Below are 27,507 nucleotides of genomic sequence, written 5' to 3'. Positions count from 1 at the left end.
ATTAAAATCAAATAAAACCCGTATAATTACACTAAACAACCCAAAATATGACAGAAGAATTCATCTGAGACAAAAAAAAAAAAAAAGATAATTGGTAACCAGACAAAATAACGCATACCCCTCTTGATAGACATGAAACGAAGACTGAAAAGTTGTGACTCTGGTGAAAAGACTATTGTGTCCGCAACTCATAGTCATGACCCAAAAGTAACCACAAATATAATAACTATTTTATGTGATCGTCATGCATTACGTGGAAGTCCTTTGGTATTTTGGTCACATTTTAATACTCCCCCGACCCATTATAAGTGTCTTAGTTTGATTTTTCAAATCTTTCTTGTTTAACTTTGTTCAACAGAAATTGACATGAACACACATAGATTCATCTAAAACATCTTTGTTTATAGCTTTGATGTACTATGGCTATAAAAACTCAGGACTCAGGTTGTCTTCCTCTACAAGAAAAGATAGACCATAGTAACAAGACGGCTCGGGCCATAGAGCTCATAATTCTTTCTCTGCTCATCTCCATGCTTGTTTATCGGGTCGTTTCTTTCAAAGACCAAATTAACTCTCTCCCATGGTTGCTCGCTTTTCTATGCGAGTCGTGCTTCACTTTCATATGGATTCTTTGTGTCACCATCAAATGGACTCCATGCACCACGAAAACATACCCTGATCGACTCTTAGAAAGGTAAAACATATCCCAAAGTTTTTAATCCTTACGGTTCTTAGGTTTTAGTACGTTTAAACGTTTATTTTATTATCGAGTGTACAATTAATAGCTTAAAAAAATAAAGTTACAATTATAGTTACGGTTTATTTAAATAAAATGTTTTTTTATCTTTCTCTCGTCTTTATCTGGCTAAACGTGTTTCAGGGTAAACGAATTTGAGTTTCCAGCAGTAGACATCTTTGTCACCACTGCGGATCCCATCCTGGAACCATGTATCATAACAATGAACACTGTATTATCCTTGTTGGCGGTGGATTACCCGGCAAACAAGTTAGCTCTTTATCTTTCTGATGACGGGTGCTCACCACTTACGTTTTATTCGCTTGTTGAGACCACAAGATTTGCAAAACGTTGGGTACCTTTTTGCAAAAAGTATAATATCCAAGTTAGAGCCCCGTTTCGGTACTTCACTCCCGATTCCACCCCTTTAGAAGATGAATCTTTGGAGTTCCAACATGAATGGAAAACTATGAAGGTACGTAAAAAATTTATTTGATTTGCACTGTATATAACTGTACAAATTCATATGTTTTTTTGTCTGCGTGTGTATGATTACAGAATGAATATGGTGATCTTTACAAGAAGATTGAGGTTGCAGCTCAGACGCCAATCACATGTGAACCTGATTCGGGTTTTGCTGATTTCGGTGATGTTAGCCGGTCAGACCATCCAGCTATTATCAAGGTACATATATCCAGGGTCGTCAGGAGGGGATACAAGGCTCAGCCGCTGTCTAGGGCCCCTAGTCGGCGGGGCTATATATTTAAAAGAAGAAACTTTTTTTTAAAAACAATAAGAGAACATGCTTTTTTAAGTATAATATATTAACATATAAGCCCCATTTATATATCTATCTATCCATCTATCTATTTATATAAATGCCTGCTATAAAATCCTGTGTGTCACTCCTCAAACACTCTCAATCCACCAGATTGCTTGATTTGTGATTTGAGGCTTCTCACGTGTTGAACCCAAATTTGCGGGCATGGGTTTCACCAAACCCTGATATTCCTTAAATGAGTTATGACATCTCATTTATTTGTGAAACTCTTTCATAATCAAACAATAATTTTCGTTGGTCATGTCTCACCATCGTCAACCTCCTCTTTATCTCATGCATCAACCACCATTGTCAGCTACATCAACCATCCCTTTTTCATAAGACAAGTATGTTCGTTTAGAAAAATCAACATGTTCGTGTTCATTTATGATCGTTCGTTAAAAATCTAAAAAAACCAACGCATCTCAATTGAAAGAGCCCAAATGTTAAAAAATATAATGAACACAACAAAGTAATATATATCTGATAAATCAAAACAAAACTACACTAAAAAAAATAAAGCAAATCATTACAAAATATAAAATTTCAAAACGATTAAAAACAAAAATCTAAATAAACATCCGTAACCCGGGGGACACAATATAAAATATCAAAACGATTAAAAACAAAATTCTAAATAAACACACGTTTTTTGGTGTTTCTAGTGGGCATCCAAAATCTCTTACACACCCAATCCTATTGATAGCAAAAATCTGAAATTTTGATGTCATCCATGTGTTTTGATAATTAAGATAAAAATGTCAGGAAAGTCTCACCTGCAACCTTTTTGGTGGTTCACATTAAAATGAAAACTTTGATGTGATAATGTTGGTTTTGGTTGATTCGTAGCATACAACACTCAATACCGTGGCATGTCTTAATCAAAGATAAGTTACAATATTGATCAAACACTTTAGAATGTATAGGCGAATATTCGTAAAGGATTATACGCTAACCTTGTTGAAGACGATGGGTTACTTTAATTAGGATGGGAAGTTTACATCTGAAGAAAAAGCAAACGAACTTGTGAACTCCTGCGGCAAAGACAATAATATTAGTTAGTATGAGAAGTCCGGTGTTGTATGTTTGTATAGCTAAATGGAAGAAAGAACGAAAATAATAATACCATCATCAATCCCTTAAAGATTGAAAATACCTTGCTTTGCTAGCAATTTAAATTTGATATACTGTTACGAGTAAGATTATAATACAAATTAGCAGTTAAATTCATGGTTTTTTCATCTGCGGAAGTCCCCTTATGTCACACTAATTCAAATTCAATTGAAATTTCCAGTGTTTGGTAAACACACCCTGGCTTAAATTGTTCTGCCTAGGATTTATATTAAAGGATTAATTTTATTATTATTTTTTTTCCATTTTACTAGAGTTGTTAACCTTTGTAGGTTATATCAGAGAACACAGACGACCTACCACATGTAATATACATCTCAAGAGAGAAAAACCCCAAACATCCTCATCATTACAAAGCTGGAGCTATGAATGTTTTGGTTAGTACACCTTAATTTATTTTTATTTACTTAAAATCCCGTTCCAGAACATTAAGTCATGTATTAATGATAAGCGTTTAATGAGCAAACAAGATATTAGTAATGTGCATCTTGATATGTCTATCTATCTTTTTTAACTGAAGAGCAGGCTAGAGTGTCGGGTGTAATGACGAATGCACCCTTGATGCTGAATGTAGATTGTGATATGTATGCAAACAATCCACAAGGTTTTCTTCATGCCATGTGTGTGGTACTCCATTACAAGAATGATAAAGATTTTGGTTTTGTTCAATTCCCTCAAGCTTTTCATGATGGATTGAAGGACGATCCGTTTGGAACTCAGCTCGCTAATTTTTATGTGCGTATTTTTAACTTTAATAAACTTTTGTTCTATATATATTCTGTTTTTCCAGTTCTAGTCTAAAGAGATCTCACATGGATCTTACTTAAATTTCAAGTAATTAGTTCATTCGGACCATCAATTTCGTATAAGCTCCAAGAAAACTAATTCTTGAGAGTTGTACACATGTAGGCAATGTCTTTAACCATCACTTCTTATTTGTTTCTGATGATTAAATACACATCCAAACACCCTAGCTCTAATCTTTTTTGTTACACTTGTACCAGTATATTATAAATGGAGTAGCAGGAATTCAAGGGACATTTTATATGGGATCAAACTGTTTTCATAGACGAAAGGTTATCTATGGTCTTTCTATAAATGATAACATAACATCTGGTAAGCTAACTAAAACTTGTTAATTTTCTTCTTTTATTAAGTGGGATTTCGTATTCACGTTCTCTCTTAATATATATATTTTTTCTTTTGTTAAACAGAAAATATAAGAAAGGAAGATCTACATAAAGTCTTTGGGAAGTCATTCGAATTGAGAGAATCAGCTGCTGAGATATTATCAGGAGCAGATGCAAAAGTTGAATATCGAATGAGCTCGTCTAGTTTTATTGATGCAGTAATCGATGTTGCGGGCAGTAATTACGAGTATGGTACACATTGGGGCAAAAAGGTAAATGGATATTAGTGAAGTCAAACCGGTCATGTTGAACCGGTCCGGATCCTGGTCTGGTTGTTCGGGTTGGGCGGGGCATTTGACATGGGCTTACAAACACTTATATTTTTTTCATTGAAACCGCTAAGTATATATATATTTTTTGTTTATACAAGGCGCCTACATGTCGTCCTCGTTTAAAAGACAAGAGAAGGGCTTTAAATGTAACATCCTAAAATTTATAATGTTAAATAAAGAAAGTAACGTTTAGTGATTTCGCGTTATTAATTAATTAATGTCGAGTAAAGAACGGATCATGGACTTAGATTAATTAAGATGGGTTAAATGAGAATGGGTCTTAGGTCCATGGGCTTTAAGGGATATAAATATCCCCTAAACCAACCTAAAACCCTAAACCCTCATTTCATTTCCATCATAATCTCTACACACTCAAAAACACACACATACACTACACCATATTCGGCCGAGAGAGAGAGAGAGACATCCGAGACCAAGAATCAAGCCGACCATTATTAGATCTTCAATATACGAGACAACCAAGCAAACCGCGACCACCTCGAACGTATAAAAGATATGTTCTTGATCTTTAAAGTTTACGTAGTATTGAACGTTTTTACCTTAAAGGTCCAAGCTTTATAGTATATACGGGATATATATACGAACGAAAACGGTTAGGGAACGTAGGGGGTGATGTCGAACCATAACAAGGGTATTAAAATCGCCAAAATGCTTGATAAAAACCAAACCCGTAGCTGACCTGAACAACTTCGCCTGCAAAAGCTTAACTTCGCCTTCAAAGCATAACTTCGCCTTCAAAGCTTAACTTCGCCTACGACCAAGTTCGCATAACTGGTAACTTCGCCTAAGGCCAAGTTCGCCTAATTGATAACTTCGCCTGTGACATCTGCCCTGATCCGACCCGACCCAGGTACCCGTTTCTCTTATCCGATCTCTTTCTTTTATGATTTAATATTTATTTATACTTATATTTTACTTTTAATAATAATATATATATATTTTCCTTCCCGCCTCTCTCTCTCTCTTTCTTTCCGCCGTCCCATCCCTCTTCTCTCTTTCCGCCTTCTGTTCCCTCTTGTCGCTGTCCCGCCCTTAAGCCTTGTTTCCTCTTTTTCTTCTAACTCTTTGCTTGTCCTTTGGTTCTTCCCGCCTAAGGATGTCTGCAGCTCCACGCGCCAGACTCCTTACATAGGAAGCCTGCGTGAAGACATCTTGTTCCTGCGATGCGTGAAGAGAACTCTTCTCGCAGTGCGCTAAGAATGTATGTTCTTCCCGCGATGCGCTTAGAATTCTTGTTCTTCACGCAGCACGCGAAGGATGTGATTCTTCCCGCAGTGCGCTAAGGATTGTTGTGCCAGCCTTCGCGCTCGCGCACTCAGCCTTCCCGCGCTTAACCCTTTGAGTTTTCTTCTGTTTAATCTAGCCGTTTGCTTTTGTGTTGTCTTATCTTTTGTGCTGTTGACCTAATCTGCTTTATGTCTGAAAAGTTACTTTCGGCGCAGCATGCGCACCAACCCCATTGGTTGACAGATAAAGTGACTGACATTATCTTTTGAGATCTGCTTTTGCCATGCTTGACCAGTACCTTTATCTGACCTGCCCATGCCTTTTTACTGTTCCCTGTCAGCTTTATCTTGCCTCTGCAGCTGCCATATCTTTTGATATCTTTACTTTTCAGAACTTTTTTACCGTTGATATCTTTTCTTTTACTTTTTGAAATCTTTTCCCCTTTTTCTAGGGATTGTGTTCCCTAGGGTTTCTCTATAAATAATAATAATATTTTCATAACACATCACACACAAACACTTAATCTCTCCTGTTCTCTTGCTCCTTGCTCTCTCTGCCGTCTTCCTCTCTGCCTCCGTCTTCCTCCCTGTTCTGCCCTGCTTTTCCGGTAATATATATATATTATATAATAATTTACTTATTAATTATGCTAACTTATTATCTAGACTTAAAACAGATCATTAAAACAACAATCTTATTTATAGGTTAACTTGTGCTTGTTTAAAGTTGGTTCTTGCTTTATCTTACATCGCATCGTTTATCAAGTGAGTTATCTCGTATCTAATCCCTTTTTATTTTAAATGCTTTGGGATGTTCATGTGTTCATACAAAACTTGAGTCTTAAACTGTTTATGAACTTTAGTCGCGCAGTATCCCATGTGTTGAGGACGTAGACTTGGCTGTTTATTTGTATGTGTGGATCATTAACCGTATGGACGGTCTATTCCGCAGTTTTCATGGTACCATTAGATGAACACGGGAGAACATTCGTTTATGATTTTCTCTTTTGTTTACACATGCACAGTTAGTCTTGTTTGTGAGCTCAATTGTGAGCACTGGCAGTCTTGTCTCCTAGAGTTGGTCCCGATCAGATTACACCCTTGTTGAAAACCAGACATACACATGTTGCGCGCAGATTTATTGTTATCTATGTATTGTATTAAACTTGATTTCTCACCAACACGCAAGTGTTTGACGTTTATTTTAACACATGTTCAGGTTTGCAGTAGCTGTTTTGGAGCTTGTGGACACATAGGACGTTTTTACTTTTGGACCTAGATTAAAATGTATCAAGACAAGTTAATGTTGTTTGAATGTTATAATTTAAAATATATTGATTTATGTTTGATTTATGTATTTTATTTTCCCCGCTGCGCGTGTGCGATAAAATGTGTATTAATAAATATTGACACCAATAGTGTCGCGAGTAATGAAGCAATATGTGGCGCCCCGATGTATAATCCGCCTTTGGTCGGGGTGTTACAGATTGGTATCAGAGCTCGTTGACTTTAGGATAGGTGGTTAGACGTAACGGCCTAGAATACCTAAGAGTCCCTTCTCGCGCATGAGAGAAATCTCATGTTTGCGCGCTTATTGTTAATTACTCGTTATTTATGAATATGCTCGCACTTGCGCAGTATATGATTTTATGTTCTATTTCGCGATATTTCGATTTTTGTTGAATTTCGATTTTACTGATTTTACTTACATATTCGTTTGTAGGATTTGAAAATCCGAAAAGTCATGGTGATACATGAATAGCTGATTTTCAATTTCCATTTACGATTATGTTCTGAGGTTGGAGACTTGAAAAGTCATGGTGATACATGAATTGTCAACCTCCAATACTCATTTTCTTGTATGTTTTATATTGAAGATTGAAAAGTCATGGTGATACATGAATCGTCAATCTCCAATACTCGTTTACTCGTATATTTTAAATTGGGAATTCGGAAAGTCATGGTGATACATGAATTGTCGATTTCTGATTCGAATTTGTTACCTTTATTAAGTCTGCATTTAGGATCATTTATTTTACTTTAACTTTTGATAGCATCTAACTCCGTGAAACCAAGCTTTATAAGATTAAAACTTTGCGATAAAACCAAGATATTAACTAAAATTAAAACTTTTATAGAATGCCTCCGCTATCTCGCCGATTTCAGAGAAGAGAAGCCTCGCGCGTGCGTAGACAGCAACGTTCCCAGGAAATGGCCGCCGCAATAGCCCAAGCTTTGAGCCAAAACAATACCAACACCTCGAGTTATAACATTAAATCCTTTAACGCGGGTAACCCTCCAAAGTTCACAGGTCTCGAAGGAGCCACCGTGATGCTCCAGTGGCTCGAGAAGATAGAAAACACTTTCCTTCACACCCAATGCCCCTCAGACAGACGAACCCTATATGCTTCCAGCGTCCTGGAATCCAGAGCACTTACATGGTGGAATGGAGTAGCTCATGCGCGTGGCGCAGAAGCTGCTTCTAGCATGACATGGGAGGAATTCAAGGAAATTCTTACGCGAGAATTCTGCCCTCCCAACGAAGTTAAGCGCCTGGAGGAAGAATTCTGGAACTTGAAGCAATACAGTGGCGAAGCGCGCGAGTACGCGACGCGCTTCCACGAGCTAAGCTTACTGGTCCCTCACCTTGTTACCCCTTCACGCCGAGCAATCGAGAAATTCCTTGGGGGTCTCCCCATGGAAATTCAAGATTCTGTATGGGCCAGAAACCCAGTTACCCTCTCTGACGCCATCGAGTTGGCCGCTGTGCTCAGCGACAACCATGTCAGAGCAGGAACCCTGTTCCTGCGGGGAACTGAGAAGACCAAAACCACCAAAACTGTCCCTGAACCAACAGAAACCAAACCTGAACCCTCAAACCGTAACAACCTCAAGCGCAGGCGCAAGGCCTATGCGCTTACCAACCCGCCCATTGTCCAGCAACCCGCATACCAACCCCCAGTTTACGCGCCTAACCCTCTGTCAGCCTACCCAACTCCCCCTGTAGTTCACAACTATGCCCTAACCAATCCAGCACTCCCTGCCCCGCCTCCTAAGAAACCTTACACAGGAAACCATCCCTTTTGCCCAACCTGTAGATTTCACCACCCAACCCAAACCCCGTGTCGACTTTGTACCCGATGTGGCCGTACTGGTCACACTGCTGAAAACTGTAGAGTCCTTCCCGCAAATCCAATTGCGCCAACACCACCAGTCTACCCGCAGAACCCACAACCAACCTACCAAAACCCACGACCCAGATCGTGCTTTAACTGCGGTGATCCCAGTCATTTCCGGAACGCGTGCCCGAGACTGCAAGTGCAAATCACACAAGCGAAACCGGTGAACCAGATTTCGAACCAAGTGACGCGTGGACGAGCTTTTAACATAACCGCGCACCAAGCGCAAGCGAATAATGACGTAGTTAATGGTACATTTTTACTTAACGGATTTTATGCTTCTATACTTTTTGATACTGGCGCCGATCGAAGCTTTATCTCTCGCGCCTTCGAGCAGAAGCTTGCGCGACCGCGCGATAACTTAAAAGAAAATTTTTCAGTTGAAATGGCTAATGGCGAAACTGTTTTAATTAACTCGGTGATTAAAGATTGTACGCTTAATCTTAACGAAAACGATTTTCTGATCGACCTCATCCCTATGCCTCTTGGAAGCTTTGATGTTATTATTGGTATGGACTGGCTCTCGAATAATCGCGCCGAAGTTAATTGCGCCAAGAAGTTGATTCGCATTCCTCGAGAAAATGGTGACCTTCACATCTACGGCGAAAAACCCTCCAGTGGTCTTAAACTTATGTCTTGCGCCGAAGCCCAAAGACTCTTGCGGAAGAAGTGTATTGCATTTCTAGCCCATGTGGTTAATCCTGCTGAAGAAAGGAAGCTTCGCGATATCCCTGTTGTGCGTGATTTCCCTGAAGTTTTTCCTGATGATCTTCCTGGTATCCCTCCCGCTCGTGAAGTCGAGTTCCGTATTGATCTTGTCCCTGGTGCTTCCCCCGTGGCTAAATCTCCTTACCGTCTTGCACCCGCTGAGATGCAAGAATTGGCCAGCCAACTTCAAGAGTTGACTGCTAAAGGATTCATTCGCCCTAGCTCTTCGCCCTGGGGTGCTCCGGTGTTGTTCGTTAAAAAGAAAGATGGATCGTTTCGCATGTGTATTGATTACCGCGAGTTGAACAAACTCACCATTAAAAACCGGTATCCCTTACCGCGTATTGACGACCTCTTTGATCAACTCCAAGGTGCCTCTTGTTTCTCGAAGATTGATCTCCGCTCTGGCTATCACCAGTTGCGCATCCGCGATGAAGATGTTCCGAAGACTGCTTTTCGAACTCGTTATGGCCATTTTGAATTCTTGGTCATGTCCTTCGGTCTAACCAACGCACCCGCCGTTTTCATGGATCTAATGAATCGGGTGTGTAGGCCTTTCTTGGACCGTTTTGTGATTGTGTTTATCGATGATGTTCTGGTGTATTCTAAGACCAAGGCCGAGCACGAGCAACATCTTCGGTTGGTGTTGCAAAAGCTCCGAACCGAGCAGCTCTATGCTAAGCTTTCCAAGTGTGAATTTTGGTCGGATGAAGTACAGTTTCTTGGCCATGTTGTTAACAAGATGGGTATTCATGTTGACCCATCCAAAATTGAAGCAATCAAGAACTGGATTACGCCATCCTCTCCTTCTGAGATCCGTTCCTTTCTAGGCTTAGCTGGTTATTACCGGCGCTTTATTTCGAACTTCTCGAAGATCGCTTTGCCTTTAACAGCTCTGACGCACAAAGGTAAACCGTATATTTGGGGCTCGAAGCAAGAAGAAGCCTTTCTGACGCTCAAGCGTTTGTTGTGTGAAGCTCCTGTTCTTGCGCTACCTGAGGGTAATGATGATTTTGTCGTGTATTGCGATGCCTCCAACCAAGGTCTCGGTTGTGTTCTTATGCAACGAGGCAAGGTTATCGCTTACGCATCGAGGCAACTCAAGGTTCACGAGAAGAATTATACAACTCACGACCTCGAACTTGGTGCAGTTGTTTTTGCCTTGAAGATCTGGAGACACTACCTTTATGGTACTAAGTGTATCCTTTACACTGACCATAAAAGCCTTCAGCATATCTTTGATCAAAAGGAACTTAACATGAGGCAACGCCGATGGAACGAACTCATCAGCGATTACGATTGTGAGATCCGGTATCATCCTGGTAAGGCTAATGTGGTAGCCGATGCGCTCAGCCGAAAACCCTGCCAGCTTAACTGTATTTTGCCGCGCACAGCATCTTCACTTCGCGCCGATTCAAAGCAACCTTGAATCGCGTATTCGTGACGCGCAGCGCGCATCCATCAGTAATGGTAACCTTCGCGCCGAGTTAGCGTGTGGCGCGGAAGCACTCTTTGTCCCTAATCTGAGTGGAATTCTCTGCTATCTTAATCGCATCTGGATCCCCTTTGATGAGAATCTTCGCGCTGATATCCTGTGTGAAGCGCACAAATCTCGGTATTCTATTCATCCCGGCGCTGATAAGATGTACAAGGATTTGCGCATAACTTATTGGTGGCCCGGTATGAAAAAGGATATTGCTGTGTTCGTAGCTAAGTGCCTGACTTGTTCTAAAGTTAAAGCTGAACACCAACGCCCATCTGGTTTGCTCGAACAACCAGAAATTCCTACGTGGAAATGGGAATGTGTAGCGATGGACTTTATTACCAAGTTACCTTTGACAGCAAGCAAACATGATAGCATTTGGGTAATAGTGGATCGATTGACTAAGTCTGCTCACTTCCTGCCCATTCGTGAAAACTACCGTGTTGAGCAACTCGCGCAGCTTTATGTCAAGGATATTGTCTGCCGCCATGGTACTCCTTTGAGCATCATATCCGATCGCGATGGCCGTTTTATATCTCGCTTTTGGAAATCTCTCCAATCTGCGCTAGGAACTCGCTTGGACATGAGTACGGCATATCATCCCCAGACTGACGGTCAGTCTGAGCGAACTATTCAAACTCTTGAGGATATGCTCCGATCTAGTGTTCTTGATTTTGGAGGTAATTGGGATTCGCACCTGCCTTTGATTGAGTTCTCTTATAATAACAGCTATCATTCCAGTATTGGTATGGCCCCATTTGAAGCACTTTACGGTCGTAAGTGCCGCTCCCCGATTTGTTGGAGCGAAGTGGGAGAAGCTCAAATCACAGGACCCGAACTTGTTCAAGAGACAACCGATAAAATCGCCAAGATCCGTGATCATCTGCTGACTGCCAGAAGCCGACAGAAGAGTTACGCAGATCGTAGGCGAAAGCCTCTCGAATTTCAAGTTGGTGATCTTGTTCTCCTCAAAGTGTCGCCTTGGAAAGGTGTTGTCCGCTTTGGGAAGAAAGGTAAGCTTGCTCCTCGATATGTTGGACCATTTAAGATTCTCGCGCGTGTAGGGAAAGTTGCCTACAGACTTGACCTGCCGCCCGCGCTCAGTAATGTGCATCCAACGTTCCATGTATCCAATCTCAAGAAGTGTTTAGCTGACGAGAACCTTCACATTTCACTCGATGAAGTTCAAGTTGATGAATCTATGCATTTCGTTGAGAAGCCTGTTGAGATTATGGATCGCGAGGTTAAGCAAACCAAGCGCAGTCGTATCCCTATCGTGAAAGTTCGTTGGGAGTCCAAGCGCGGAGCCGAGTTTACATGGGAAAGGGAAGATCAAATGAAGATCAAGTACCCGCACCTGTTCTCTGCGCAACCTACTTCGAGATAAATTTCGGGACGAAATTTCTTAAAGTAGGGGAGACTGTGACATCTGCCCTGATCCGACCCGACCCAGGTACCCGTTTCTCTTATCCGATCTCTTTCTTTTATGATTTAATATTTATTTATACTTATATTTTACTTTTAATAATAATATATATATATTTTCCTTCCCGCCTCTCTCTCTCTCTTTCTTTCCGCCGTCCCATCCCTCTTCTCTCTTTCCGCCTTCTGTTCCCTCTTGTCGCTGTCCCGCCCTTAAGCCTTGTTTCCTCTTTTTCTTCTAACTCTTTGCTTGTCCTTTGGTTCTTCCCGCCTAAGGATGTCTGCAGCTCCACGCGCCAGACTCCTTACATAGGAAGCCTGCGTGAAGACATCTTGTTCCTGCGATGCGTGAAGAGAACTCTTCTCGCAGTGCGCTAAGAATGTATGTTCTTCCCGCGATGCGCTTAGAATTCTTGTTCTTCACGCAGCACGCGAAGGATTTGTGATTCTTCCCGCAGTGCGCTAAGGATTGTTGTGCCAGCCTTCGCGCTCGCGCACTCAGCCTTCCCGCGCTTAACCCTTTGAGTTTTCTTCTGTTTAATCTAGCCGTTTGCTTTTGTGTTGTCTTATCTTTTGTGCTGTTGACCTAATCTGCTTTATGTCTGAAAAGTTACTTTCGGCGCAGCATGCGCACCAACCCCATTGGTTGACAGATAAAGTGACTGACATTATCTTTTGAGATCTGCTTTTGCCATGCTTGACCAGTACCTTTATCTGACCTGCCCATGCCTTTTTACTGTTCCCTGTCAGCTTTATCTTGCCTCTGCAGCTGCCATATCTTTTGATATCTTTACTTTTCAGAACTTTTTTACCGTTGATATCTTTTCTTTTACTTTTTGAAATCTTTTCCCCTTTTTCTAGGGATTGTGTTCCCTAGGGTTTCTCTATAAATAATAATAATATTTTCATAACACATCACACACAAACACTTAATCTCTCCTGTTCTCTTGCTCCTTGCTCTCTCTGCCGTCTTCCTCTCTGCCTCCGTCTTCCTCCCTGTTCTGCCCTGCTTTTCCGGTAATATATATATATTATATAATAATTTACTTATTAATTATGCTAACTTATTATCTAGACTTAAAACAGATCATTAAAACAACAATCTTATTTATAGGTTAACTTGTGCTTGTTTAAAGTTGGTTCTTGCTTTATCTTACATCGCATCGTTTATCAAGTGAGTTATCTCGTATCTAATCCCTTTTTATTTTAAATGCTTTGGGATGTTCATGTGTTCATACAAAACTTGAGTCTTAAACTGTTTATGAACTTTAGTCGCGCAGTATCCCATGTGTTGAGGACGTAGACTTGGCTGTTTATTTGTATGTGTGGATCATTAACCGTATGGACGGTCTATTCCGCAGTTTTCATGGTACCATTAGATGAACACGGGAGAACATTCGTTTATGATTTTCTCTTTTGTTTACACATGCACAGTTAGTCTTGTTTGTGAGCTCAATTGTGAGCACTGGCAGTCTTGTCTCCTAGAGTTGGTCCCGATCAGATTACACCCTTGTTGAAAACCAGACATACACATGTTGCGCGCAGATTTATTGTTATCTATGTATTGTATTAAACTTGATTTCTCACCAACACGCAAGTGTTTGACGTTTATTTTAACACATGTTCAGGTTTGCAGTAGCTGTTTTGGAGCTTGTGGACACATAGGACGTTTTTACTTTTGGACCTAGATTAAAATGTATCAAGACAAGTTAATGTTGTTTGAATGTTATAATTTAAAATATATTGATTTATGTTTGATTTATGTATTTTATTTTCCCCGCTGCGCGTGTGCGATAAAATGTGTATTAATAAATATTGACACCAATAGTGTCGCGAGTAATGAAGCAATATGTGGCGCCCCGATGTATAATCCGCCTTTGGTCGGGGTGTTACATCGCCTACGGCCAAGTTCGCCTAACTGATAACTTCGCCTAAGGCCAAGTTCGCCTAACTGATAACTTCGCCTAAAGCTAAGTTCGCTTAAGGTTTAACTTCGCCTAAAGTTAAGTTCGCTTAGAAAATAAATTAAAAACCTAATGGAAAATGTGTTAAGACAGTTAATGTAAATAAAATTTTTCCAAGCTGACCTGGCAGCTCGACCCCAGCCAGGGGCTCTGCCCCTTGGACCCTGCTAGGGGCTGCCGCCCCTAGACCCCGCTGCCAGGGGCACTGCCCCCGGACCCCCGTTCGTTGTGGGTAGTAGTTAAGACTAGAAAGATGATATGAGTAGTGATAGTTAATTGATACGTATACTTGTTATACAGTCAGCCGTGCACAACTGAAGAAAGGGATTACGATTAACGGTGAACATAACCGTGTTCAGGTGAGTTTCTAGCCCCAATTATGTGTTATGTTTTTGGGGCTGTGTGCATACTCGATATGTTTGTTAATACGCTTATCCTAAGAGATAAGTGTATGCCTTATGTGAATGATGTGATATGTATGAATGATGGCTTGACGGTACGTGAACGATCTTCGGATATTGCACGTACTGTCAGGTTGTAACGCTAAGTATAAGGTAAGTATGATATGTATGCTTATGTGTATGAATGTGATAAAGTTAATAAAAGAAGGAAAGGATGGTTGTATGGTTACGAAGAGGGTACCGGGCCCTAATAATACTCGAGGTATGATGTATGGTTGTATGGTAACGAAGAGGGAATCGAACCCTACTAATATTCGAGAACTAGGGAACCGAACCCTACTAATATTCGAGGAAAGAGGGTACCGAGCCCTAATAATACTCGAGGAAAGAGGGTACCGAGCCCTAATAATACTCGAGGAAGGAGGGTACCGAGCCCTAATAATACTTGAGGAAGAAGGGTACCGAGCCCTAATAATACTCGAGGAAGGAGGGTACCGAGCCCTAATAATACTCGAGGAATGTAGGGCGTAATGCTCTTTATAACGTAAGATATGAAAGTAAGTTAATACAAAAGAAAGTATGAAAGTATGAATGAAAGAATATAAGTTTATGTGTATTGTATAGTGTATGATTAACTGGAACTCACTCAGCGTAGCTGACTTTTAGTATGTACGCAGGTGAGTAGGATGAGGCAGCTCGCTTGAGGAGACACGTGGCACTGAATAAGAGGCTGGCATCGGAAGACTTAAGACGTTTAAGTTTAATGTTTCGTTTATTTTGAAAGACAAAATGATGTTTTAAGACAAGACGTGTTTTGTTATGAAATGTTTTATGAAAGCTTTTATATTCCGCGAATGTTTTAATTAACTCTGATATTTAGAATTGCGTTTATGAGTAAATCCAACACGAAACTAGGGCTACCGGTAACGGGGCCTTACATTAAACATAGTAAAGTATTCCAATTGTGATATTACGAAAGCAGTTTCATATATTTATTTTCAGGTTGGTTGGCTTTATGGATCTACAGCAGAAGATATGCTCACGGGAATTGGTATTCATGGTAGAGGATGGAGATCCGTTCTTTATTTACCAGACCCACTTCCTTTTCTTAGTTGTGCACCATTAACATAACCGAGTTCGTTGACACAACAAAAAAGGTGGGCCATGGGGCTTCTTGAGATCTTATTCACCGATAAAAACCCGTTACTTCTTACTATAAAAGGAACACAAAAGGAACACAAGTCAAATTACGATGATGGTATTGGTGCTAATGATGATGAAAATGATGGCAGGTTTACATATGACAAGTCACCTGTGATTGTGCCAGGTGTTGTCATTATATTGGACAACATGACCATGTTGGTCAGTTGTGTGTTAAGATTATCAAAGGTAGAGTATAATGAGATTTGGATGGAGATAATGGGATTGGGGTTAGGAGAGGTGTTTTGTAGTGTCTGGTTGTTACTATGCTTTTGGGAGTTCTTGAAGGGGTTGTTTGGGAACGGAAAATATGGGATTCCATCATCGACGATTTGGAAATCAGTAGTTTTGGCTTTGTTCTTTGTGCACTTATGTAGAAGATATTCCTAATCTTTTTAGGTTACTTGATACTTGATTTATTTGTAATGAAGCGTAGTTCTTGGATCAAAATGTATTGGTGTTTCTATTAATAAAAATATTGATTCCATGAGTGTTATATCTAATAAAGCCAAAATTATAAGTTGCATTCGTGGCCTAGTAGTAGGAGGTTTGGATTCTCTAGTGAAGACCTAAGTAATTTGAATATCTTGTGTCATTTTTGAGTGGATATTGGCAATGGAGGATTTGAGCTAGGCCTTATACAAAGGTTGTCAGTTCGAACCCTAACCCCAACTCGGTTTTCGTCTCACCGTGTGTTACGCAAGAGAGTTATGCTCTTGTAGTTGCACGACTGTCAAGTGGCGGCCGGCAGTATGGTTTCCTAGGGGAACACCCAAGCCAAACTCTGAAGTAAGCGTAGACCCAATTAAGACAACATAGTCTGATCAGAGTGGGGCATCAAAGATCTCCAAATTTGAAGAGTGCAGTAGTCAGTAGTCGGGAATTATATGTATCGGTCTCAAGCTAACAAAACATCACTGTGCTTAATTATTTTGTTATAGGGAAAATTCTCATAATAGCCCATTTAAAGAATGTGTTTTCAAAATTATCCTTAATAATTCAAGTTTCCAACTTTGTCCCTTTGTTATCTCGTCGCTGACAACATGATAGCGAACACCGACGATGCGTTACTGAAACAAATAGGATAACAACACGTGACCGGAATTTCTCCGGAATAGGTCGTCGACGATGCGTTAGTGGATAACGCATCGCTGCTACCCTACGTTAGCAACATAACGCATCGCTGCTACCCTAGTGGTTGACGATGCGTTATGTTGCTAACGTAGGGTAGCGGCAATGCGTTATCCGCTAACGCATCGTCGACGACCTATTCCGGCCACGTGTCGTTATCCTACTTGTTTCAATAACGCATCGTCGGTGTTCGCTATCATGTCGTCGGCGATGAGATAACAAAGGGACAAAGTTAGAAACTTGAATTATTAAGGATTATTTTAGAAACACATTTTTTAAATGGGCTATTCTGAGAATGATATGTATCGGTCTCAGGCTAACAAAACATCACTGTGCTTAATTATTTTGTTATAACTTTACTATTAATCCTTTTATTTTATTTCTACAACTGAACAAAAACACCTTGAGTTCTATATGGGTTTCAAAAAAAGCGCATCTTTTACGAGAAATCCCAAGAAATATTAGATCTGTATTGGTTTAGAAAGTCCAATGACGTGAATTGACCAATCTCGTTACTCAAGAATTTAATAATTAATACAATTAGTTGTATTTGTAGAGGTAGGGTATAAAACCCACCATTTGGCTAAGTTTTACACTAATTGCATACGCCGGGCGGAACACTAGGCGCCAGGAAGCCACTAACGCAAGGCGTAGTGCATGGCGCGAATAGTGGAGTCCAATATAGCTTTTCCTGACACCTCGGGAGTGGTTATGCAAAGGTCCCACCAGCATGGGACAAAAAGATGGTAACCCACATAGAGATAAACACCAAACCAATGGGGATTGGATAACACATAAAGGATGATACAAACAGTACAATCAAATCCTTGTCAGAAGGCCATGATGCCCACCAACTTCCACCAACCACCATAACCGCACGAGTGGGGAATATTATTGGTGGAAAACCTGACAACGTGGTTGGTCACACTCTCTCTCTTCCGGCTATAAATACCAGTAAACCTTCAAATGGTAAAGGATATACTCACTCTCACTATCACTATCAAATTATACCCTCTCATATTATCAAATACTGATTCTCACGCCGGAGGGTGGTTACGAGAGATCCCCCCCATTCCTCGTAACGAGCTCACGGTGTTCTATTTTGCAGGATATACTTGTCTGCGCTAAGAAGGTTTTATAACCCATAGTGTAGAATACTTAACCATTACCCTCGGACTAACGTGTTAGACCTTGAGGGGTGGATTTGTGTTTCTTCAGTATTATATTACAATACTAGGTTAGCTATCCGTGTATAACACGGGTTTAACAAATTTAATTTTATAAGTTCAAAATATTTGAAATATCAATTTTAAAAAGTCATGATAAGAAAATTTGAGAATTATATATAAAAAATAGAAACATACATTATAGTGAAATAATATGTTTTTTTTACTAATACATTGATAGCAAGACATATTAAATATATTATGACCGAGTACAATATATATGATACAATTTAATAATGTCATGATCGAGTTAAATTAATAAAAAAATATACGTAAACTTATAATTATATTTTATTGAAACAATTCATTTTTAATAGTAATTAGAAGTTTTTTTATAGTAACCATATTACTTAACAGTAAAATATTTGGCAATTAGAAGTTTAGTGTTGCATAACATACATGTAGCAAATAATTAATTTATAAACAATTAGAAAATGATGTTTAAATTTCATAATCAGATTATGATAAAATAATTTTACTATATGTTTTTTCGTGTATAAATATATGGTGCTTTCTAATAGTATTTATAACAACGATAGTAAGTGCATAAAGTTGATGCTGTTATATTTTAAAAATTCAAAGGATGTCTTAGTACCAAAAAATATGAAACATAGCGTTTCATTTCATATAACATCAAATGTTTAGATAATATAAAATTGTAAAGAGATAAAATTTTATAAGATAATCATGCCATTTCAGTAATAAAAAACAATCTCCATAAAGTCAGATATATGATAAAAGAAACAGAATATGAACAAACAATGAAAAAGGATAATAAAAAAGAAAACTGTTTGTAACAATAAAAAACATCTACTTCTATGTTTTTGGAATCAACAGTTTGTTATTCCAAGTTGCATCGGACACATCCTTTGAGTGAACCTTCGGCAGTTTAGTTGACGATAGAGCAAATGAATCATCAATGTTGTACACTTAAAATCAACATTGATGCGTCTAACAACATTGTATGTTTAAATAAGTAAGATACATTGTATGTTTAAATTAGTTGACTATTACTAAGGTGTAGAATGATAAGATACTAAAAATAAAATTTATATTTGCAGATGTTATATATTGTATTTGAAATTCGAAAACGATTATTATCAATTGTTGATAGATGTGTTAGTGAAATAAAGATTGATTTACAGTTTCTTGAAGAAACATTACCAAACTCTAGAAAAATGATTTAGGATTTCTCATATATATTAGAGAAATCAAAGAAAGTCATTAGTTCTGGTCGCAGTGATTTTGAAGATGAAATTCGAAGTTTCTTATTTTGGTTTTCTAGATATAAATTTGAAGTATTGTCGCAGGTAATTTTGAAATTTGGGGAACGAATTGTCGGATCAATGAGAAGAGAGATTGGATTTTGTGCGATTGATGGTGGAATCGGCATCGGTTGGATTGAATTGATTAGTTTGATTGATTGAAAGAGGGGTTCATGGGTTTGATTATATGAGGGTTTTGAGCAAATTTAAATTTTGATTTTGGTGTGGGTTTCAGGTTTTGCCTTTTGGGGTTAAAATGATTCAGTTTGGTGAAAACCGAAAACGGCTAAAGGTGGTTGTAAAATATTTTAGAAAGTTTTATAATTGGTAATGATATTAATTTGAAAGATTTTCATACAAGGAAAAGGGAGAAATATGGTTTCTAGAAAATCACCAATGTGTTTGTTCGGGTTATAAGTAGTTAATTGGGTCGGGTAAGGATATGAACCATGTTTGTAAAAGGAGTGTGGTGGGAGGCGGGAATTTGAGAGGAATGATGAGCTAAAAGGATGACACGTGACATAAGAAAACTTTTATTTATTAATTAGTATAGATTATTAAAAAATGCTACATTTGTAATTGGTGTGTGGATATAGAGAATCACACAAGAACCGAAAAGAGATTGGAGATACAAGGAGCGAGCTATGGTTATTCACGTATATCATCATAATAATATTAATACTATTTTTTTAATCATATTTTGTAATCAATTTGGTTACTCAAAAACTGGCATAAATGTATGGATTCTTTTAGCAGCAAAATCTTCCATCTATAATTCTTGTAATCTTACACTTAGTAAGGATTTGAACTCACCATTTTATTTATCAATAGACATACATCTCACCTAGGGCCGTGTGGTCGACGGACCCCGGCCCAATACTCCGATAGGTTCGGATTTTTTTATAAATAAATTATATATATATATATATATATATATATAAAACAATATGTATATATAATGTTAAACTTAATTATACAACCACTAGCTTGGTTTAGTGTCCAAAGGGTATGACTTTCAACAAAAAGTTTGTGGGTTCTAACCTCACTAATTTACACATTTTAACCTTATTTTTATAGTAAAATGTTTTTTACACAACCGGATCATAAGGCCCAAAAAATTAAGACTTATTTAAAAATTAAATTGTTTGAACCCAACAAGATACCCCTTTCTATTAAGGCACAGAAAACAATTCCGCCTTCGACCCAAAAACTTTTAACCGTTTTCGGAGTTGGGCCTGATCTTACCATTTGATCGCTAGCTCATGGGGTATGTATATATTATTCACTCCATATTTTCATTCTACAATGTAACCGGCGCAAGCATTAAAGTTCTTTCACGAATTAAGTCCGAGCTAGCCACCGTAACTCACGAGGTGTCTAACTTGCTCACCATAAAATGTATTGATTAATGTGAAGTTGATATATTAATGACTTAAAGACGTATAAATTAAAAATCAACTTTAAATGTATTATTTTAGTTACGATCTTATTCATATTATATTTTAGAATAATCATATATTCATTTAAGTCATTTATATTGTGTGTGTTTTCTTAATATGCTAATTATGTGTAATGTTTAAATGTTTTTTTTTATTATTTTTTATTTTATAGAGAACATCATAAGAAAAATAAAAAGTGATGGGAAATAAGACGATGATGTAACATTTCAACACGTATTCTAAGATATATAAAATGCACCATGGAAGAAAATAAGTCTTTTTTGTGTGTGTGTGGTGGGGGGGATATGGTCGCATTATGCTTCCTTTTGACTCTTGGAAATCCTCTATGTCGAAGCACGAGATGAATCTGACCTGATCCATGACGATGTTTCCACGGATTTCAAGATGAACGAACCACGTCTTGATCTTCTTCTCCGGCTGGTTGGGATCTGCAATGACTTTTTGGGGGTGTGGAGGTGACCGCTAAGAAATCTCCAGGATCTCTTGTTCATAGACACAAAAATATGGTGGTGGCTCTTATTGAGAATGACCAACCCCTAATAAGGAGGTGGAGACCTCCTTATATAGGGAGCCTCATGGCCACCATCATGGTACCCTGATGGGCCTAGCCCAGTTAGGGTTACCTCCACAAAACCCCCTCAGCCCAATAACATTGTATTAGTCCATATAATAAAATAAGCCAAACATAATAAATTTAGGGTCGTAAAACCGGGTTTAGTACCATACCCCTACAAGCCCCCCCAAGTCCAGCGTTGCTCCTGGGCGCGCAAGAGTTTAGGTGGAGCGCTGGACTTTATGAGGTGTGTTAGGGCGTGAGGCGGTTTTTTCCCTTTTCTTCGGCCTTATCTTTATTGTCTTTGAGTTTTGGGAGGTTTTCTTCATGATGGTGACGTGTTGTGGTTTTTATGATAATGATGGTGCACTAGCATGAATAAGATATAGCACGCCGAATAATAAAAGCCTGCGCGCGAGGCGACTTACGAGCTATGAGAATAATAAAGCTTGCGCGCGAGGCGACTTATGAGCTATGAGAATAATAAAAGCTTGCGCGCGAGGCGACTTACGAGCTATAAGAATAATAAAGCTTGCGCGCGTGAGGCGACTTACGAGCTGTAAAAATAATGAAGCCTGCGCGCAAGGCGACTTATGGATCTATGAGAATAATGAAGCCTGCGCGCGTGGCGTCTTACGAGCTATAAGAATAATAAAAGCTTGCACGCGAGGCGTCTTACGAGCTATAAGAATAATACAAGCTTGCGCGCGAGGCGTCTTACGAGCTATATGAATAATAAAGCTTGCGCGCGTGAGGCGACTTACGAGCTGTAAAAATAATGAAGCCTGCGCGCGAGGCGACTTACGGATCTATGAGAATAATGAAGCCTGCGCGCGTGGCGTCTTACGAGCTATAAGAATAATAAAAGCTTGCGCGCGAGGCGTCTTACGAGCTATAAGAATAATAAAAGCTTGCGCGCGAGGCGTCTTACGAGCTATATGAATAATAAAGCTTGCGCGCGTGAGGCGACTTACGAGCTGTAAAAATAATGAAGCCTGCGCGCGAGGCGACTTACGGATCTATGAGAATAATGAAGCCTGCGCGCGTGGCGTCTTACGAGATATAAGAATAATAAAAGATTGCGCGCGAGGCGTCTTACGAGCTATAAGAATAATAAAAGCTTGCGCGCGAGGCGACTTACGAGCTATAAAATGATGATAATGACTGGCCCACAAGGGCCTCCTCCGCGCAGGATGAATATCCTGGCCTGTTTTCAAAATAATAATGGAGGCACAAATGGCCAGATAATAATAATGATGTCATAGGTGTTTGTGCGGCTCGTAGCCGAACCTGCAAAAACATGTCAACTAAAAGTGGATGTATTGCATGGTTCCCATCCTCGGCCAAATTATGAGGTGTGCCCAACCTTTAAGCTTGGCGCGTGGCCTATGGGTTTATGAGGATTCCCAACCTTTAAGTTTGGCGCGTAGCCATATGGGATATTATGAGGATTCCCAACCTTTAAGTATGGCGCGTAGCTATATGGGATATTATGAGGATTCCCAACCTTTAAGTATGGCGCGTAGCCATATGGGATATTATGAGGATTCCCAACCTTTAAGTATGGCGCGTAGCCATATGGGATATTATGAGGATTCCCAACCTTTAAGTATGGCGCGTAGCCATATGGGATATTATGAGGATTCCCAACCTTTAAGTATGGCGCGTAGCCATATGGGATATTATGAGGATTCCCAACCTTTAAGTATGGCGCGTAGCCATATGGGATATTATGAGGATTCCCAACCTTTAAGTATGGCGCGTAGCCATATGGGATATTATGAGGATTCCCAACCTTTAAGTATGGCGCGTAGCCATATGGGATATTATGAGGATTCCCAACCTTTAAGTATGGCGCGTAGCCATATGAGTACAATCATGGTTGTTCTTATCCTGATTTGGATTAGACTGTTCATTTGTTATGTCGCTTACGCGCGGCCTGCGCAATGTCGCCTTTATTCTCACGCGCAGATGTGGTGCGTGAGCGTGCATGATGCGTGAGCATCTAATATGCATGAGCGTACGTGAAGCCCAATAACATATGTGATGCGTGAGCATATGAGATGCGTGAGCATGTGATATGCGTGAGCATACGTGATGCGTGAGCATACGTGATGCGTGAGCATATGTGGTATGCGTGAGCATACGTGATACGCGTGAGCATGCGTGATGCGTGAGCATGTGATATGCGCCACGAGCATAGGTTTTGGCTGTCTTCATGAGCATGTGATATGCGTGAGCTGTGGCGTAGAGTAATCGCCGGGAGCGCGCATGCGATCCGCTGTGGCGTAGAGTAATCGCCGGAAGCGCGCATGCGACCCGCTGTGGCGTAGAGTGATCGCCGGGAGCGCGCATGCAACCCGCTGTGACGTAGAGTGATCGCCGGGAGCGCGCATGCAATTCGCTGTGGCGTAGAGTGATCGCCGGGGGCGCGCATGCGACCCGCTGTGGCGTAGAGTGATCGCCGGGAGCGCGCATGCGACCCGCTGTGGCGTAGAGTGATCGCCGGGGGCGCGCATGCGACCCGCTGTGGCGTAGAGTGATCGCCGGGGGCGCGCATGCGACCCGCTGTGGCGTAGAGTGATCGCCGGGGGCGCGCATGCGACCCGCTGTGGCGTAGAGTGATCGCCGGGAGCGCGCATGCGGCCCGTTGTGGCGTGTAGTGATCGCCGGGAGCGCGCATGCGACCCGCTGTGGCGTAGAGTGATCGCCGGGAGCGCGCATGCGACCCGCTGTGGCGTAGAGTGATCGCCGGGAGCGCGCATGCAATTCGCTGTGGCTTAGAGTGATCGCCGGGTGCGCGCATGCGACCCGCTGTGGCGTAGAGTGATCGTCGGGAGCGCGGATGCGACCCGCTGTGGCGTAGAGTGATCTCCGGGAGCGCGCATGCGGCCCGCTGTGGCGTAGAGTGATCGCCGGGAGCGCGCATGCGACCCGCTGTGGCGTAGAGTGATCGCCGGGAGCGCGCATGCGGAATCCGAAGTTGATCCACAGGGAGAGATTTTGATCCGCGGTGGCGCGCACGATCTAGAGATTTTGAATATCCACATCAGGTAGGTTTTATGTAAAACCAACAGATCTAATAGGATTTATAGATCTATGAATATGAAGTGTGACTGTTGCTCAAACGAACCCAGATCTGAAAAAATCATAACTAGATTTGGTATATTTCACTTAGAGAAAACACAGATCTAAGGGTTTTCCCCAAAAGTTCGGTGGTATTTCTTCCTGTGTATTTCCAGATCTAGAAGTATTTTTTAGATCTACGGATTTTTGGATTTCCATAGAACATATCTGAAAGAAGAAACCGTAGACCCGAGATATTGATGAACAGATCGGAGGGCCGAGACGAGAAGCGAAGCGTGGTTCATTGCCGTCCCACGGATGGCGCCAATGTCGAAGCACGAGATGAATCTGACCTGATCCATGACGATGTTTCCACGGATTTCAAGATGAACGAACCACGTCTTGATCTTCTTCTCCGGCTGGTTGGGATCTGCAATGACTTTTTGGGGGTGTGGAGGTGACCGCTAAGAAATCTCCAGGATCTCTTGTTCACAGACACAAAAATATGGTGGTGGCTCTTATTGAGAATGACCAACCCCTAATAAGGAGGTGGAGACCTCCTTATATAGGGAGCCTCATGGCCACCATCATGGTACTCTAATGGGCCTAGCCCAGTTAGGGTTACCTCCACAAAACCCCCTCAGCCCAATAACATTGTATTAGTCCATATAATAAAATAAGCCAAACATAATAAATTTAGGGTCGTAAAACCGGGTTTAGTACCATACCCCTACACTCTATAAAATATACAAAGAGAAAAACCCCAAACATCCTCATCATTACAAAGCTGGAGCTTTGAATGTTTTGGTTAGTACATTCTGTTTATAGCTGTTCCAAAATATATAAGCCTGTCATAATTCAAAAACGTTTAACGAGCAAAATCATATATATGTTTATTAAACAATGAGCAGGCTAGAGTGTCAGGAGTAATGACAAACGCGCCCCTGATGCTGAATGTAGATTGTGATATGTATGCGAACAATCCACAAGTTTTTCTTCATGCAATGTGTATGGTATTTGATAACAAGAATGATCAAGATTATGCATTTGTTCAATTCCCTCAAGCTTTTTATGATGGATTGAAGGACGACCCATTTGGGAATCAGTTTGCTAATGCTTACGTGCGCTTATTTAATTCCTTTAAGCTTTTGTTCTTCTAATTCATCTACCATGGTCTCACAGTATAGCTGCAGAGGTACTAATTATTAACCTTTTTGTCACATTTATATCAGTATCTTGCATGTGGAATAGAAGCACTTCAAGGGGCTTTCTATGTGGGATCAAATTGTTTTCATAGACGAAAGGTTATCTATGGTGCATCTCCCAACGATAAGATAAAATCTGGTATATATGCTAGCTAAAACTTATTTAATTTTCCGGCGTCTTTTGTTTTGCGTGATTGTATATTCATTTTATCACTTAATACATTCTTTTGTAAATAGGAAATATAAGAAATGAAGATCTACATAAAGCCTTTGGAAAATCATTTAAATTGGGAGAATCGGCTGCTGAGATATTAGCAGGATCAAACGCAACTATAGAAATTCGGACGAATCCCTCTAGTTTAATTGAGTCAGCCATCGATGTTGCAGGCTGTAGCTACGAGTATGGTACACATTGGGGCAAAAAGGTAAATGGATATTAGTGAATAATAATAATAATAATAATAATAATAATAATAATAAAATAGGAAAAAAAAGGGTAGTTCTCATCTGCAGGTATTGGTTCAAATTGGTCGGGTTGAGTTGCATCGGGCCGGGTTGACCTGCAAACACCTTTTGTCTGTTCTTTTCTTATATTTTACAAACAAATAATGATTTAAGTCAGGTTGATCGATCGGCAGAGCAGGGCATCTGATATGGGCTTACAATTTTACAAACCACCTAAGTATGCATATTGTTTTGTTAATTATACCAGGCCAACCAAATGTTTGCCAAACAACTATAAAATGAAAATAAAAATACCGTAACTTGAAAATTTTAAAACAATACCGGTTATGCCTTTCTAAACCTCTTTCAATAAGCATCTAATGAAGTATATGACTGATTTGTATGCATTCATATTCAAATTATTTATCTATCCATAAATAACGCCTCACTTAAAAAAATTAACAATACTAGAGTGTCTCCACATACGTTATCCCTGCATTAAATCACCTAAATAGGCATTAAACATAGCATAATATTATAGTTCTATTATTAATTGAATTCCTTAAACCCATATTCAGGTTGGTTGGCTTTATGGGTCCGCGTCTGAAGATATGCTCACATCAATCAACATCCATGGCAAAGGATGGAAATCCGTCATGTGCTCACCAGACCCACTTGCTTTTCTTGGTTGTGCGCCATTAACATACCCGATTTCTTTGACCCAACAAAAAAGATGGTCCACCGGACTTCTTGAGCTCTTATTCACCAATAAAAACCCGTTCCTTCTAACTATAAAAGGAAACCTTTGGCTTCGACAAGCCCTTGCTTACTACTGGCTATTTTTACGGGCAGTCCAGTCCATTCCTGAGATATGTTATGCATCTCTTCCTGCATATTGTATCATCACGGACTCGCATTTCTTGCCCCAAGTCAACGAATGGGCTTTTATTATTATTGTGGGTATTTTCTCAATTTACAATCTTTATGTTTTGTGGGAGTGTAAACGTCTAGGTGTGTCACTACGTATGTGGTGGAATTTACAGACAATGGGAAGGGTGACTGCAATGACAGCGTGGTTACTCGGGTTTTTAAGTGTCATGCTAAAGCTCATGGGTTTCTCAACAACTGGTTTTGAAGTAACACAAAAGGAACACAAATCAAATGGTGGCATTGGCCATTGGGGCCTTAAGACTATTTAAGGTTGAATATAGTGAAATTTGGATGGAGTTGCTAGGATTAGGGCTAGCAGAGATGTTTTGTAGTATCTGGGTGATACTATGCTTTTGGGAGTTCTTGAAAGGGTTGTTTGCGAACGGGAAATATGGGATTCCATTCTCAACGATTTGGAAATCAGGAATTTTGGCTTTGCTCTTTGTTTGCTTATGTAGAAGATCGCCTCAATAG

General features: G+C 40.2%; 1 pseudogene across 1 annotated transcript; it reads left to right on the top strand.

Annotated features, from left to right (window-relative positions):
- The first annotated feature begins 364 nt into the window (after positions 1-364).
- LOC143533363 (cellulose synthase-like protein H1) lies at positions 365-27,507 on the top strand (annotated as a pseudogene). The gene is made up of 8 exons (XR_013135337.1): positions 365-694; positions 881-1,211; positions 1,295-1,420; positions 2,960-3,064; positions 25,366-25,575; positions 25,687-25,798; positions 25,897-26,084; positions 26,682-27,507. The product of XR_013135337.1 is annotated as a cellulose synthase-like protein H1 (transcript).

The sequence above is a fragment of the Bidens hawaiensis genome, unplaced genomic scaffold (assembly GCF_021521415.1).
Source record: "Bidens hawaiensis isolate Kalapana, Puna unplaced genomic scaffold, B.hawaiensis_p1.1 tig00009662_1, whole genome shotgun sequence".
NCBI lineage: Eukaryota > Viridiplantae > Streptophyta > Magnoliopsida > Asterales > Asteraceae > Bidens > Bidens hawaiensis.
This window is presented reverse-complemented; position numbering and strand designations above follow the sequence as displayed.